The following is an 18,311-nucleotide window of genomic DNA, read 5'->3' on the forward strand; positions in this document are numbered from 1 at the left end:
CTGGCATGGACCGTGGAAATGTAACTCAGCTATTTGCTCACGACTAAAACCAGAGTGTCAAATTCTCGTACTCCCCTTTCTCCCCACTATTTACTAAGCTATCTTTTTTGCAATGGACCATGAAAGGATTATTCATTCCAGTTTTCTTCTCTAAGAAGTATGTATGACCCATACGCGGGCAGAAGTAGCGATGAGGATAGTGATGTGTACGGTTTTGGCCATAATATTTTATGTATTTGCATGTACAAGAGAGCGTGCAATTTGTGATAACTTTCGATACTAAATTTGTCAAGCTCAGATTTCAAAAATGTGGTGTGACACTTTGTACTTAACTTGTCAATACGTATCGTATTATTCATTGGTAGTGGAATTCATATGAAATCAGTGAACTTATCTGGCCTTGCTAGTTCGTTTACCATGCACTTATCCTCTACTTTACTTGTACGTATCTCTTCAATAATGTTATATGTTGTGGGCATCGGCTAAACTCGAGCCCAACTCTAACTTCTTATTGCAGTCCGGACACCACAAACGTCTGAAAAGTTCTCCCCTGAGCCTCGCGCGAGACTCCACCACACCCTCCAATATGCCTCCTACAGAATAAATCATGAGCTCTTTCGTCCGTTTCTCGCAATCTCATCTGCTGGGTCAAGCAAACCGCATTCATAGACTTCATTGTTGTTTACGAAACACATATACATACATATAAAAATATACCAGTCAAAGCAGCTCAGCAAGCCAATTTCAGGAATCGCATAGCACTCAATACATAAAAGTGCAAATGCGTGTTTACGTGTAGAAGTAACAAGATTGATGCAGCCGCAGCTAGCAGCAGATGAACCACCAGCAAATAGCCTGATTCAAGCAGCTGCCGTAATTTCCTGGTAAAGAAATGTCTCTAAAACTTCCGTTTCACCTCAATTGAATCGGCTCGACTCTGGGGCAAGAAATGAAATAATATGCCTGACTGTCGTTGCTGTTGTTATTCTTGTAATTGCAAAGTGAAATCCTGCTGGCGCAAATAATGCCACTATCCATGTTCCAGTAAAAACAATAAGAGCATTGGTATAATGCAGAATAACAAACACAATAACAATACTGCAGCTTAAGGCGGCAGTACATGGATTGTCTCGCTTGGTGGCGTCAAGCTTAAGGCGCAGTAGTAGGTGGCAGTGCTGCCAACGGTGCCAGCACTCGGATGCACACTGCATTGTGATGCATTGGAGCGAAATAGATGATTAAAGATGAAAAAATCATGTATATACTGGGTGGTCCATTTAGTGGGTTCTTTTTAAAAATAAAAAATAATTGCAAAAATCATTTTTATTCGGTATATCAGCCACTATAAAGCAAGACACAGTAATGACAGCTGTCCGGTGGAATTTGTCAAAAGCTTGCGCTACCTCGGCTGCTCTATCGCGACAGCTGGCGGAGCTGATGAAGATGTCAACTGCAGGCTAAACAAAGCAAAGACGGCGTTCTGGCGAATGCATATCTACAGTATGGGCGAGTTCTTAAATCTCCAGGTGCTCTAAACTGCGAATATTCAGCTCATGTGTGAAGTCGGTATTGTTGTCGGAAGTGAAACATGGCTGGTCTCCAACACTATCACGCAGAGTCTACAATCTTTCGTCAACAAATGCCTTTGCATCATCTGTAACATATACTGGCCAAACATCATCAGCAACGACGCGCTGTGAAGATCAACGAATGAGGAAATAAAACCCGGAAAGTGGCGATGGATAGAGGCCACCGTTAAAAAAACGCCAGATAACATTATGCGAATGACACTGATCTGAAGCCCGCAAGGAAGCAGAGGTCGCCTTCGGCCAAAGATCACATGACGAAGGTCGATGTTGCGCAGATGCCGACATCGCATGGACGTCTCAAAAACAGCAGCCCAAAATCGTGTACGATGGAAGAGTCTTGTTGAAGCCCTATGCTCCCGACCGAAGTGGACAAGGATACAATAAAAATATTTTTAATCTACTTGAAAGAGCAAACATTTGCAGTATTTATGAAGCACGATTTCATTTATGTGGCTTTCTCGGCTAGCTTCGCACCAGTGAAAATTTTCTCCTATCTTCATGGCCGTTGACTGCGTGCCACCGAAAAACTGCTTGCATCCGTCGAGTCTAATTTTCTTCAAGCGCGTTGTCAAAAGATGATCAGTTGAGCGACGGAAGGCTTTCATGTGGAGATTATCTCTAATTAGTCTTGACATGGATCTGGTCGATACATTCATTTCCCTGAACATGATTTTCTGCTTTATGAGGAGATTTCTGCGAATTCTTTCTAGAACGGCTTTTATGGGTGCACTGGTTCGAACCACGCGAGGACCATCACTTCTTTTTCTGTCACTTCAGACGTTTGAGAAAACGATTGATCGTTGAACGTGCAGTAAACAAACATTTCGAAATATTAAGTTTTTTCAAAAATGCGTAAATCTCACTTGGACTTTTACCCATTCGGCTACGGCGCCCAGCAATGTGTAGACAATGCATACGAACAAAAGCAAAACTAGAGGAAACTAAAGGAACTTTCTACGAATTTGTACTCGTCGTATGCATTGTAAAATTTGTCACAGAATTTATGGCAAGACTAAACATAATAGGAAACTGACTTACTGGTATTTCTAGCGGGAAAGACCTGCCACTGTCAAATAAACATCTGAATAAAAACCACCCTATATTTAAATGCTGCGAGTATAAAGAGATTTATATGTAAGCGCAAAAGTAATGGCTGAGGCGTTCGATAATGGTGGATTTCCCAAGTATCCAATTTGCCCGCCTTGAGTTTCACTTAACAATTGGCAACGCTATCTGGAACAACCTCAGCTGTAACGCTTGCACAGCATATCGATACTGATTGCCGTTTTTGCCATTACCTCCAATTTTCAAACTCCTTAAGTTAGCGCGGTCGTGTTTTTCATTACTGGTGCTGTATTATATGGAATTTTTTCGATTCAGTTGCGGTACGTTGAGCCATAACGTAACGACCCTCCTCTCACTTGAGGTGCTTTATTTTCTCTTCCTCTTGTTAGTTGCTTTCAGGCTTTAAGTTACAACTACCATCAAATGCTTAAACTAACTATCATATGTACAAGTACTTACCGTCTTCTCTATCGAGTATCCGCTTACCAAAATCAATATAGGCATTTACTGGCAGTATCGCCGCTCTCCCCGATTTCGTGTTATCTCTCAAATGCATCTGACAGATTATGAGCTACCAACATAGCAGTGCATTTTCTCTTGCTTCTACCTATGTACATATATTTTGTATATATATATAGATATACATATATGTATATACGAGGGTAACTAGGTACTTATGCGTTCACATTTGCACGAGTATGTACATAATCCCGATGGAATCGAGTGGCCATCGATGGCAGCTGGATGCAACTTAAAACAGTTATGCAGCTGCTTCCGCTTTTACTTAACTTGTGTAGCTGCCAATCTTGTTGTTATTGCTTTTATTATGGTTGTTGCGGTCGCTCTTGTTGTATCATTAAAATTTAATGGCCCCCATAAGTGCTCGCCGTGCGATCAAGTCCTACCTCTCCGTTGCTTGTTTCAATGCACGTATGTGTGAATGTTCGAATGTATGTATAATATATATGTGTGTATGTATGCGTTGGGCACCAAAGTGATTCGAAGCGATTTCATTCGATTATCTCAAATGCAAGGGAAATGAATTGGCAGCAAAGGCCGAAAAAGAAACAATTACATTTACAGTTACTTATTTATATGTACCCTGCGTGGAAAATCTAAGCTAAAATTGATTTCACCAATTTCTGCTTCAGAACTAGAAAGATTTCTTCAGTGGCGAACCACATCCATGTCGCGAAAAGCAATATCTGACTCCAGAAGATGATATCGAAGGGCCGAAAAAATGATGTAGATTTTCCGTATTCTGTGAAAGTTATTTTGTTACAATTGAAATGAAATCATTTATAAATTTAAATTGAAAAAAAGATATTTTTATTCAGCTTCAAGAATCCAACCAAAAGATCCCAAAAGCAGGCAACGCTCTGCTTCGGATGGTCACATCTTCCCCTTCGATCGCTCTCTTACAATCTCAATTTCTATCACCCTCTCTCCCTCTCACTCTCCTTTTCCCTCACCACAATCTCGATCTTTCTCTCTTGATTGAGTGGGTTTACACATTCCAGTATGCCTCCTGTCGTATGCGTTAAAATACGCACAGCTTAATATTATTCAAAAATCATTTAAACTCCCTTTATTCAATATTATAATTAAAGAAAAAATAAATTGTACTTTAGAAGTTTATTGCAACTTACCTTTCTTGTTTAAAACATTTCTCTCTTTTTTAGATTCGGCTCTTTATGAACTTATGGCTTCTTGTAATTCTTTCTTTCAGCCGTCTTTTTGAAGGCATTCTGAAAAAGAGAAAAAAAATTACCTGGTAACCTTTTAGGCTTCTTGTCGAACGGGGAATAAGCAGTCAAAGTGGGCATGTCTCGCAACGCGCATAGTCACAGTTGTAAACAACCAGAAAAAAGGGAAGGCAAACCACTGTTCGAGAGTCTAGAACAACTCTATGGCTTGGACGCCAACAACCTAATAAGGATCTTAAACCGCACAGACTGGTTAAACAAGTTGGTAGCGAGGATGTGGCAACAAAATGGTGCGGAAACGGTAGTAGGATTCTAGATGTATCATCACTTTAAACAACCAACCAACCCAAACTTATAGTTCCAAAAAAGTATTTCAAATCTAATCCAATATAACTGCATTGATATTTTTTAGTCCTTCACGACTTTTACCCCGTCAGGAATTATAGTTTCCATTAATTTATTTACTAGGTTATTTAATTATTCAGTTTTTTTATTTTTAATTTCCTCGATTTCATAACACACGTTTTTTTTGACTTCTTTCAGGAAAATATAAATTAAAGCACGCAAACGAGAAAAATTAAAAAATTGTGTACAACTTATGCAAACAAAATTTACAGTCATATTATCTAGCGCAGTTATACAACATGCGCAAAAATCACCAGTTCGCTGGCTCACACGGCCGAAAAGTCACACATCATTAAATTTCCGACTGGGCATCTAAAAGCGTCCATTAGTGGAAGGTGAATGGCCGCAAATACATTGGTAGTCTAGTTTTTTTTCTTTCTGAAATTAATTAAAATAAAAGTTGTGTTCATTATAATGAAATATATTGATTCCTTAATGTGGTTGTCGTAAACTACTGCTTATCAATAAATTGTTTTGGGTGCTTAGGGTTCAAGATCAAACGAAGAGAGAATGGAGGAAGTGAAAAGTTGAGTTGCACTTGAGGTTAATAGTTGTTCGCTTGACTCACTTTTCTCACTTCAATTGAAAAACTGTCAAATCTCATCTGATGTCACTTAAAGTGGACAACTTTAGTTCGATTATATTCTAAGGTGAAAAGCTTTGTAAGTCTTACCTAAGGCTGAGTGGATCTTAACAGTAATGGATTTAAACCTGGTACTATTAACAAGATATTCATAATACACCACCGTAGAAAACACCAGAGAGAAACAATTAAAGAAATGCTAAATTGTGTCCGGGTCGAATTTTATACTCGTAGATATTAATGAATAAATAAATAATTTTTGAAAAAACACAAAACTCGCGATACTTTTTGGACACACCTCGTTTACCCATGCACATTTTAGTAAAATTTAATTTGGCTGTTAATTTTTAGAATCAAACGAGCTCAGAGGCAAATGAGAGTTATTGCTTGTAACATTAGACGGGTGAACGGAAGTTTATTTATTTATTTATTATTATTTAGTCTGTGAACAGAAGCTTCTTACAGACTAACTACAACGAAAATTAGAGTAACTATTGGACATAATTTAAATACCTAAAAAATAGAAAATAAAGTCAATAAAAATACACTTTTTGAAGATGAAAAATCTACTATAGTTGGTTAGAATTCGAATTTAAATTAAATTCACTTAAGAAGAAGAATACTCAGTTTTAGATTTAGTACCATAGAAAGGTGAAGAGCTACGAAGATTACACTGAGGCATTTTGAAATTAATTCTTTCTCAATAAAAGCAGTTAAACTGCCATTGATATAATAAGAGCTTTAGTTTTAATTTAAACGAAATGAGAAGTTTTTTTTTTGTGGGGACAACTAGCAAGTATAGTACTCAACATTAAGTCCGTTGTTTTGCACTTGGGTTCCCTTTTAAATTTTTGTTAAATCTATCCGATCTCCGAAGAAATCTGAGTAGATCCTGTGGTGCCAAGAAGTGAAGATGGTTGCTTCTAACCACATCAGCGCCCAAAGGCAAAAGGCTGTCAGTACTTTGGATGTCTTTCTTTCAATGTGTGATGTAGTGCCTCCTATCGATAGCTAGCTCTACTTCTAAATCATTAGACTATATATTGAAGTTCAGGTGTCTTATAATGATTCACGAAACCATAGTAAAGGGTGTTTTTTTAGAGGTTAGGTTTTCAAGATGAAATAAAACGTATATAATTTAATGTTATGGCCAAGAATTTAGCTTTATTATAAAGATAAGGGTTTGCCATTATGTTTTAAAAATGATTTCGGGCAAGTGGCCGCCGCGGCTGGCTCGAATAAATTCCAGCCGAGAGGCCCAATTTTCGACCACTTTTTGCAGCAATTGGGGCCTTATGTCAGCAATAACGCGCCGAATATTCTCTTCCAAGACGTCAATCGTCTCGGGCTTATCTGCGTAGACAAGCGACTTCACATAGCCCCACAAGAAATGGTCCAGCGGTGTTATATTGCACGATCTTGGAGGCCACGCCACAGGTCCACGGCGCGAGATAATGCGCTCACCAAAAGTTTCCTTCAATAAATCGATTGTTGCGTTGGCTGTATGGCATGTAGCGCCGTCTTGTTGGAACCAAAGGTCGTCCACATTAACATCGTCCAATTCAGGCACGAAAAAGTCATTAATCATGGCTCTATAGCGCTCTCCATTGACTGTAACATTATGGCCGGCTTCATTTTTAAAGAAATATGGACCAATGATTCCCTCTGCCCATAGAGCACACCAAACAGTGACTTTTTGAGGATGTAACGGCGTCTCAGCAATGGCTTGTGGATTATGTTCACTCCAAATGCGACAATTTTACTTATTGACATACCCATTCAACCAAAAGTGAACTTCATCGCTGAACAAAATTTTCTTGTGATGCGTCGCGCGAACCGAACCATTATTTTCGTAATAAATTTGCACGATTTGCAAACGTTGTTCAGGTATAAGTCTATTCATTATGAAATGGCAAACCAAACTGAGCATAAATCAAGTGACAGCTGTCAAAAAGACCATCTAAGAAAAAGTAGTGCCAACTTGAAAACCTAACATCTAAAAAAATCACCCTTTATCTGAAGAGCATCCGCATCTCAAAAGTCGTCTTGAAATTACTCAATTTGAAATTTACCTCCGTAATATCTGAACGTCAGTTTTTCACCTATACCGTCCGCCTATGGAAAAAAGGACCGCTTAAGCTCAAGCTCAGCACTACATAAATATTGTGCTATCACAGTAAAGGATAATTTGTACTATTTAATCATTTGTCTCCCCTCTACTTCGGTAAATTCTTCTATTACTCTTAGTCTATACTTTTCTTCAAATCTCACTCTTACCCTTCATCAATAATGCAATTTAATTTTAATTTAATAAATTTTAGATGTTAAGTTAAAATTGTATTACGTTTTTTAATTTTCTACGCAATTACTTGTAATATCATTAGGATCTAACACTCAAATATAACCCGTGGTTGTTGTGTTAAACTAAATAAATAAATAAATAAAAAATATAGCTCCTCACCTCATTCAAATTTGACATAAAACTTATTGAGATCGGATAAAACAACGCCCACCCTTCATGTATTACAACCTATAACTTTCATTGTTCGCGAATTTTTTGTTTTTATTTAAAACGTGTGCAGCCAGCCCAAATAAAATTTTACTAAAATGTGCGCGGGTATATAAAATTCGGTCAGGACCGAATTTAAACTTTTTGTTCTACGCATTGTTGCCAAATATTTTTTTCTTCCCACCAATATTGTTTTTAGTAGAGTTGTCCGTTTTTTGTTTTTATTCTATTTATTCTTCCTTTTGCATTAGCTGAGCAGCTAATTTGTTCTGTGTTGTTGTTGTGGTTGTTATAACGCTTTAATAATTAAATGTTCTATCCTCATTTAAACCTGTTAATCCAAAATTTAGAGATTTAACTTTTAACTAAATTTTGTACATTTTTTCCTTTTTTCTTTTGCTCTTAGCCTTAGCTCTTTGCCCCTCACTCCTTGTCAAGATTTTCGTAAGTTAAACTATGACGAATACAATCGCATACCACGCCAATCGTCACCCACTATGTCATATCACAGTTTGCCCTGACCCATCCAGTGACATTCTACCCGTAGCAGGTGTAAATTATCCATATTCAGAATAATTAAGCAATTCATTTGTTGTTCAACAACTGTTGCCACATGGCTTTTAGGTTATCGGCGAATGCAATGTGTATGTGAAATTGTGCAAATTGGCTTTGGCTGCCACATGTGGCATGTAGCATACTCGTACTGCAGTAACAGTGGTGGTGTAATGTGTGCACTATAAAGCGCTTATGTGTGTACGCACTGAGATACTGAGTTCGGTTTATGGCCATCTGAGCTGCATTTGCATTAAGTAGACAAGGATATTGTCGGATTTTGCAAATACCAATGCTTTGCATAAAGCCAACAGCAATTAAATCTCATTCTTCTCTTCTCGCCCATCTACTCTACTCAATTGTATTTGGTTGAGGCTGCAGATACGTTTGTTTTGATACTCCATCCTTTAGAAACTTGAAATTCTATTGGCCGCAGTTCATTTTTGAGCAACAACAAGCTATGGAAATTAATGCATTGGCAGTGCAATCGCTTGAAACCGCCAAAATTTAGTGACTCGTAGCGCCCATTTTGGCGCACACCAACTGCATATAAGACCAGTTAAAAATGCGTGTATCAAAAATTCTGTAGCACCACTGAAAAATTATGCCTAGAAAATTTCAAACAGTCCGCTGTAGCTGTGTGCAAATCTCCGCAACCAACTGGCAGTGGCCACCACAACATTTCATCATCATTGGGTGCAACTACAACAAAATTGGTGAAAACTATCGTTACATCATTGCAAGCCAGCAACAACGCAAAATCGAATTGCAAATAAAATCGACATTTTCGGTGTAAATTGGAAAACCGCAGAGAAACATGAAATGTTACCACCGATAATTTTTCTGCTGTTGCCCCAAACGATAGAGCCAATGGACGGTTAAAGAAATCCCTTCGTCACGTATATGAATGCGTTGCAGAGATTGAGACGGCCTGGGGCGCCACTGGCGCGCATTTGGAAAAGCGCAGACCCAAATAAACACGGTCATGCTATTCACGCATTTCCCATTTACACATCGTGGACTTGCGCTAGAAGCAACATTGCAGTAAAGAGAAGTGGCTTATATGCAAGTAAGCAAAACTAACCTAAACGGACACATTACTGACTCTCATTCTATGCTCACACAATACTTCCAACCGTCAATCTGATAAAAAGTGGCAATATTGTCCGCTGTAGAGAAGAACACTTGAGGACGCCACTTGAACAGACTTTCAGACTTCTTCAATTCCTGGTCTAGACGGACTTCCCAATAAAGTGCACAAACTAGCTTTTTGTTGATGTGGGAAGCGCACTCTCCAGTTCTATTTCCCAAGCGCGGCAAACCCCTCTCTCTGAGCCATCTAGTTCTAGGCCTACATGCCTGTTGGGCTTTACAATTAAAGTTGAAGAGTTATTATTACCCGCCTTGAAATAGTGCAGATATCTGAAAACTAGTTAGACTTCAGGAAGAAAAGGTTCAGATTCCGCGCTGTGAATACCTACAACTGCAAGGTTGGCAAAGGAGACAACAAGTGCACTTGATGGTTGGAAGTCACTAAAGAATGTTGCGTAATCTGAGGAATTGGAATTACAAAATGAAGAAAACAATATTCCGACAGTAAGGATTACATTCATCTGAATGCTCATTGAGTGTTTGGAAGGTTTTTTAGCATTTTTTCTTCTTATTTTTGCATTGAATATGTTGAATTTATATTTCCTTTGAGTGAATTTTGAATAAAAAAAATAATGAGCCCCAATCAAAACATGTGAAAATTGTGTGGAATCTTAATATCTAGGAACTTTCCACACAAAGATAGATGGTCAACTTCAAAGTTGGATTAAGAATCTACGTTAGCCAAAGTGGCTTTGCTTTGATTAATTTTATTGAAGTAAAAAATAGTCAATAAAACAAATTAATTTACAAACTATTACAGATGTTTTAATAAATAACATAATATTCTCAGTCAATAAGAAAAATATAACAAAACATACTAAATCAAAATATTTGTAGGCAATTATGGCAGAAATTTAATGAAAGAGGGTTTAGAAGAAGCAAAGTCAATACCAATAAATTTGTAAATAATATTAACTAGTATGTAACCCCCGAAAATCGGGTGGGCTTTTTTCCCACGGAAAGTAAACAGCATATGTGACTCTTTTATATATTAAAAGTTATGATGATTGGAAAAGCGTATATTTTTATTCATATGTAATATGCAAGAACTTATGCATATAACATTTTTAAAATTTTTTTCAGTTAAATCAGTAATTTTTTTTTTAAATTACTTCATTATAAACTACATTCAACGTCAAGTTTTCGTTATTGCCCATTTGAACTTGTATATTTTCCCAGGATCTAACCCGGCTTAACGCAACATAAAGTTGGCCGTGAGCAAAGCAATCCTCCTTTAAATGAAGCCCCACCCTTGAAAATGTTTGCCCCTGGGCCTTATTTATTGTTATGGCGAAGACTATTATAATGGGAAATTGGCGGCGCTTCAACGTAAAAGGAAGTGTAGTTTCGCTCGGCTGCAAATTTATACGAGGCAATAGAAATCGCCTTCCCTGAGCCTCTCCGCATAACACTTCCGCGTGCAAACAATTCGGATGCATTTGTTTTATGATAAGTCGTGTGCCATTCACCAATCCTTCTGCTTGCGAATCAACATTATCACTGTTCCAATTTTCAATTGAAGCTTATGCGGCGGAGTTCCACTAAAATTGAGGGAGTGTAAAAATTGCACAGGGAATCTTACCTGATCTTGTGAATCTTGTGAAACAATCGTATCAGCGCTGAGATATGTGCGCTCTTGACCAGGTAGCATATCGACTATACTCGAGTTTATGATGGCACATTGATCATTTTTTGGACATAATATGACTCGGTCTTTTAAATTATCGATTTCTATTATTCCATTATTTGGTTGGAAAACCCAGTCAATGAGGTTTCCGTTTTTTAAAAGAATTTGATCAGGAATTTTTACTCTTAATGCATTGTCTTGCCCTTCGCCGTGTCCTATGCGCAAAAGAAAATTGCAATAGTAGGGTTCTTGACTACGCATATTGATTGTGAGCTTAAATGATTTAAAAAATTTCCACAAAGAGCAACGCTTTAAACAATTACCAACTATGCCAGTTCACGTACTTCTCGGTACCACAGGCAAAACTTGCCTAAAGTCTCCACCCAGAATAATAATTTTCCCACCAAAAGGCGTCTCATTTTGGTGAATATCGCGCAAAAGACGATCTAAACACAACAGAGCTCTGCCAGGTACCATGCTGGCTTCATCCCAAATAATAGCTTTTGCTGCCTTTAATGCCTGACCAGCTTTAGTGTTTGGTTTTACCAAAGAAACTGACGATTCAGTCAACGGTATGGGAAATTTAAAAACGCTGTGAGCAGTTCGTCCGCCTGGCAACAAAATTTTGGAATTGCTGGAATTTCAGCCTGAAAAATGCTAGGCCATTTGCACATTGGTTCGGAGATTTTTGTGTTTGGACCACTGATCCCCGCTCTCACTCCAGTACCATTAAGAACCATTAAGACTTCTGTGATCGGTTCAAAGTCCTCCGAGATCCTATTCATCGCGGCCTGAGATTATGTATTCAAACCTACGGTTAAAATACGGTTACGATTTTGGAGTCACATATAGTCTGTTAATGAACAGATTATATTCTGATGAACAGCATTAAAAGGGATATCCGACACTTAAATGTAAGCATACTGCTGGATTCAAATTTCGGAAAACCTATCCGAGCACTGAAAATCACAAAACAACAAAAGTTTGAGTATTCGGATGAATTTTTATTTTTTTTTATATATATTAGTTTTTTATTTATTGGGTATTTACTGGGTATAACGTATGACACAGAAGCGTGGACGATGACAATATCCGATGGATTGTTTGAGAGAAAGATTACACGCAAGATTTTTATACCTTTGCAGGTTGGCAACGGCAATGATATCTGAAAACTAGCTGCCTTCTCCAAACTGAACGAGGACAAAACGGAGTACCTCCTGTTTTCAAACAAACAGTCGCCGCACTCGCGTATCGGCACACAGGTCACTGTTGACAGTTATAATCTCGAGGCTGTAAAAGACCTCGTATATTTAGGAACCAGCATCAACATCTATAACAAGTTCAGCCTGGAAATCCAACGGAGAATCTCTCTTGCCAACAAGTGCTACTTTGCACTAAGTAGGTAATTGAGTAATAAAGTTCTCTCCCGTCGAACAAAACAAACACTTTACAATTTTCTCTAATGCCAGTCCTAACGTATGGCGCAGAAGTGTGGACGATGACAACATCCGATGAAGTGACGCTTGGAGTGTTTGAGAGAAAGATTCTGCGTAAGATTTTTGGACCTTCACACATTAGCAACGGCGAATATTGCAGGCGATGGAACGATGAGCTCTATGACGACATGGACATAGCGCAGCGAATAAAGATCCAGCGGCTACGTTGGCTGGGTCATGTCGTCCGATTGGATACAAACGCTCCGGCTCTGAAAGTATTCGATGCGGTTGTTGTTGTTGTTGTTGCGGTACCAGCTGGTGGTAGCAGAGGAAGAGGAAGGCCTCCTCTGCGTTGGAAAGATCAGGTGGAGAAAGACTTGACTTCACTTGGTGTGTCCAACTGGCGCCGTTTGCACGAAAAAGAAACGACTGGCGCGCTTTGTTAAATTCGGCCAGAACCGCGTAAGCGGTTATCGCGCCAATTAAGAAGAGAAGAAGAAGTATGAGAATAAGTGTCCATCCTTTCTTAGCCAAGATTACGATGATATTTATGTGAAGTGTGTGCCATTGGAAGCCACAACTTTCCTCCCTCTTTCAAGCAGCATACGTCTTCATTTGATGAAAAATTGGAGTTCTTTTAACTTGATCCATTCATTGAGCCAGTTTGCGATGGTCTCGTAAGAAGTGAACCGCTCTCCAATAAGAGCTGACTGGGAAATACAGCGGGTGGGGCAAGATTTCCCAATTCAACCACTCTAAATATTTCGATGTAAAATTTGGCTCAACTTATTTAAAAAAAAAAAATGCTGGTTAGTAGAGACGCAGAAAGCTCTACCAAAGTCAGAGCACTCGCAATAGAGGGTACGAGTAGTTTTCAGAATTTGCAGAATATCTCAAAAGTACTGACGAGAAAAGATTACAGAAGACCTCACCCTAATAAATATTTAATGCACATAACATAGTAGGTAGGTAGGGTGGTTGTCGTAAGACACACTTGGACATAAACATAGTTAGACAATAATGTAGAGATTATGGGTTAAAAAACATAAGTAGCAGCTTTTACTTAGTTAGGTCGTGCTCCTCCTTGCAGAAGCTTCGCTATATGGTGGCGGCAAAGTTGAACTTCTTTTATTTGTTCCAATTGCGATATACTTGACATTTGAATTTTTTTAAGAATTTTGTAATGAATATGCCACATTTTTTGTTTGTTTTTGAATTAATTCTTGCGTTTACTTTTATGTTCTCTTAGCTTTGTAACGTCACGTTGTTCTTCCATACCCATAAGCATTAAGAATTATAGGGTTATCTAATAAGAGGTGTTATTTTGATATTCAAAGAAAAATGCTATTTTTTAATATAAATGATCGGATGTTTATTTCATTATAAAGAGGAAGGTTTGCCGTTAATAGTGGAAAATAACATCAGGCAAATGACCATCACGGCCACGCTTACAGGACAATATCCTTTTCATGAAATTTTCCATAACCGAATTGCAAAGTGGCTGCCCTATGTCCTCGATAGCCTCACGAATTCCATCTTTGAGGTCTTGAATCGACCCTGGGATATTGGCGTAGACCTTCTCTCTCACGTGACCCCAAAGAAAAGAGTCACGAGGTGTTAAATCACAAGATCTCGGTGGTCAAATGTGATCACCTCTTCGAGAGAAAACACGGTCTGGAAACTTTTCCTGTAAAATATGAATGGTTTTGTTGCTCGTGTGGCACGTAGCGCCGTCTTGTTGAAAAGAAACGTTGTCCAGATCAATACCATCCAATTCCGACCATAAAAAATCGTTAATCATCTCTCGATAGCGCAATCCATTCACCTGTAACCATTCACCTTAGAAAACCCTTTACGTTGATCTTTCGAATATCTGACTACTAAAGCTAAAGTATCCGGAAATTAAAAGAAAGTGTTCGATTACCAACGCAAAACATACTTTTAAAGTAAATCGAAAATAGCTAAGAACAATGAATTTCTTAAAAAATGTTTCCTTGAAATATTACCGAATCTAAATTAATTTTTATAGAATGGATTTGCAAAATATTACGAAACTATGATTTTTAAAGTATGAAACAAAGTAAAGTGTTCGGCAACTATCGCCTTTAAACGACATAGCGAAAGGGCGATACATATTTAGTTGTATTCCTGAGTGTTCCGAATTCGCGCGCAGCGCACCAACTTGGAAGCAGCCGATTTCCCTGCAGGGGACATACGTGTGTTTATTGTGCATATGTATGCACGCTTATAAACCTGCATACGCACTATGGAAGCCAATTTTTTCGATGTTTACGATCCCGATATGTTTGCGATCTCGTTATTACAAACCCGATATCGCCTGACTAGAGCCGGGGGTTTACATATTCATTATTTTGCAACAACTTAACTAGAAAAAAATTGCATCAATATAGTCTCAGAAAGTATTTAGCACATAAGTAATAAATAAATGGGTTTTAAGTATATTTTTTTAAATATAGTGAAACTTATTTCATTAGTTGGGCTGATGAGCTCTAGACCCGCGATGTGATTTCCCCGCGAAATGAGTCGATCGGTGCTTCCTAAAAACCTGTGGGCTGCTCCTGAGCAGTTGGACGTCACCTCAACTCAGCGGGCGCTGGGTTAACAAGCATGCATAGTTGCGAGATCACTCTAGCCGAGGGTAGACGGAAGTCGCTCCTGAGAACTTCTAAGGCTAACAAAACCGCAGTTACCCGCAATTTTATGAGTATCCTTACCGGGCATTGTCTGTTAAGTACCCATGTGGGGAGACTTGATATTGCTTCGAGTCCTTTCTGCAGCAGCTGTTTACAGGATGAAGTAGAATTATCTCAGCACCTTCTCCTTAGTTATCCTACTCCTGAACTCATTCCACTCCTCCTTGTACCCAAACGGTCGGCAGTTCGGCAGTTAGTGCAGACCTTAGGCTTCTTAATCTATTTCATCTTAAAGAAGGCAATCTTACTGGGCATGTAAAAATTCTGGGCTATGTGCCAGGGAATGTCTTTCGCAGAGGCACGCGTGGTGTCAATATCAACATTCAGTCAAGCAGCTCTAAAATCGCTAGATAGCTTATCATTTCAATCAAGGTTGGTCTGGGAATGTTTTAAAATTTTCGAAACTCTGGCGTCAAGGTACTTTGATGTGGGTACCGGGATATGAGGGGCACGAAGGGAATGAAATTCCGGGCACTTTAACGATAAAGGATGCAAACACTCTCTTCATTGGTCCGGAACCTTTCTAAGGGCTAAACAACTGCCTCAAAACTGCCTATATACGTGAGCGGGAACAACGAGGCTTAATCGAGTACTGGAGAGCCCAAACGGACATGCGGCAATCGAAAAGACTCATTGATCCAGAACATATAAGGGTAGAGGCAATCCTTAACTTTAGCAAAATGGCATAAAACTCTCCACTGAACTACTAACAAGACATTGCAAACTCAATTACCACATTAAAATTCGTGTGGCAGAAAATGATTCTTCTTCAAAGTAATCTCCTTCAACTGCAACACACTTATGCTAGCGATTGATCCAACTCTCGAAGCATTTCTGGAACTCTAAACATTTTCAATCCGTATTCGATTTTCCACTATTGCCTTTAGGTTAATAAAACGCGTTCCCCGTAGTGGTTTTTTGATTCGGTGAAGCATTGAGTCTTATTCAACCTTGAAAATCATTGTTTTTTATATATAAAAAACAAAAATAAAAAAAAACTACAACATTACCAGTTTGCTAAAAAGTTAGTAAATTTTTGTTCTTTTTAAAAGGTTTTTTCTATCTTCATTTCATATGCTTCGTAAGAAACTACAAATCCCGAAAATTCCGGGATTGCTGGCAAGTAAGACCGGAATCCCGGAATTCACTTCACTAATATATACACACATTTCTGCATGCTCAAACGCCATTGCGGCAGTCACACAGAAGTGTCAATATTTTATTATTGAAAATAGGTTTTGCCATAAAGTTTTCCGTGGCTTGCAGCGGTTTCGCCATGCTGCCATTGCCTTTGTAGTTTACATTTCATACTTGGCGTTGTTGCGTTGTTGCTGGCTGATGTGGCTGTTGCACGGCTGCAGGCATGGGAAGCACAAGCGGAAAGTGAAGCCGGAAGTTGTTGCTGTACTATTGTGTTGCCTCTCCTGCTCGCCTGTGATTCTGCCACCTTCCGCTTCTCGTCGACTGCTAGTTTTGGATATTCGATATTCTTCTTCTTCTTTTTCTGCTTGATGTTGCTATTTTTATATGCGCGGTTATAATACTTAAGTATTGTTGCTGCTGTTTTTTGCTTTTTGTGCACAACTGGGAGTCATTTGTAGCCGGTAATTTACAAAGTTTATCTTGGGATTTCAATTTTAAAAAGTTCACGGTTATTGTTTTAAAAAATGCGGAAAAAATATTATCAAAATATTTATCGCCACTCAACAACTGTAGCAACCACTGGCCGGACCGCACGTAAAGTATGGACGGAAGTGTTTTTTGTTTGCAACAAAATCAATAATAACATATAATATTTTGCCCCAAACCTTGCGGCCCACATCACTACCTATAGCAAACTTTTCTACGAAATACACAATTTTGCTTGCTTTTCGGACATTCGATTCGGTTGCAAATTTCCAGTCATCTGCGTTTTTGTTGTTGCGTGTTTTGTTGTAGCACGCTATACTCGTAGGTGCTGTCATTAAACAAAGTCACTTTATGGCATTGCGCCATTCTTTATCGATGGTTAACTTTACATCGTAACGAGGTCATGAGCACAATTCTTTGGCTTTGTCCACCAAAAATAAAAATAACAAAACTAAGCAATTGTTGAAAAACTTTTTCTGAATTTCAGCATCTAAAGTAAATGAATTGGACAGCATTCAACATTGGCAGCATCTCTAGTCGATACTCGAAAAGTGTTGACAGGCTGCAAAATTTACTGTGTTCAACTTTTCCGCACACGCACACACACACAGTTAAATACTCACATAATTTATTGATGCATACATAATAAAATGTCGTCTTTAGGAATTTGAAGGTGTTTGGTTCGAAACTTTCGAGTAGAGTAAATTAAAACTTAAAGAACAAAAGTTTATTGAACGAAGAGCCCAATATATTAAGTTAGGTATATAGTCCATAAAATATATTTACGTTAAATGGGGGGGGGGGGGGGGTCTTATTTACTGGACAGTGTGCATCACAGAGGTTCTCCCTCATAATCTGGCGCAACGTAATTTGATGGCGTAATAACCATAGCGCCAAATTTGCAACACGGAGAAGATATGGGGTTTATTTTTTCGATATGACACAGATATGACACACTAAGCAGTACCCACAAAAACTGATACAGCACAAGATTACGCATTTTTATAATGATGTAATTTTACATGAACTGTAGTGGGATTAACGAACACATTTTAACTCTATTCGCATTGCTGTCTTTCTTTAACCACAATTTTAACGATTTTGCTATTCGGTAACCCATTTCACAACGAAAATCGATAAGACAAAATCAGCTGTTTTGGTTAACAAGTCGATTATCTCAAACTGTACGACAAACATTTTGCTGTGTTTAAATTAAAGGATAAAAAAGTGCTGCTGCCAATCTGTTCTCACATTTTATTCAAATCCAATTTTGTGTGTGTTGATGATGTTCCTCATTTTGACTTTTCATCTGATATTAATTCTGCACTTGATTTAGACTCAAGG

Source organism: Anastrepha ludens, chromosome 6 (genome assembly GCF_028408465.1).
Source record: "Anastrepha ludens isolate Willacy chromosome 6, idAnaLude1.1, whole genome shotgun sequence".
In the NCBI taxonomy this organism is placed as follows: Eukaryota; Metazoa; Arthropoda; class Insecta; order Diptera; family Tephritidae; genus Anastrepha; species Anastrepha ludens.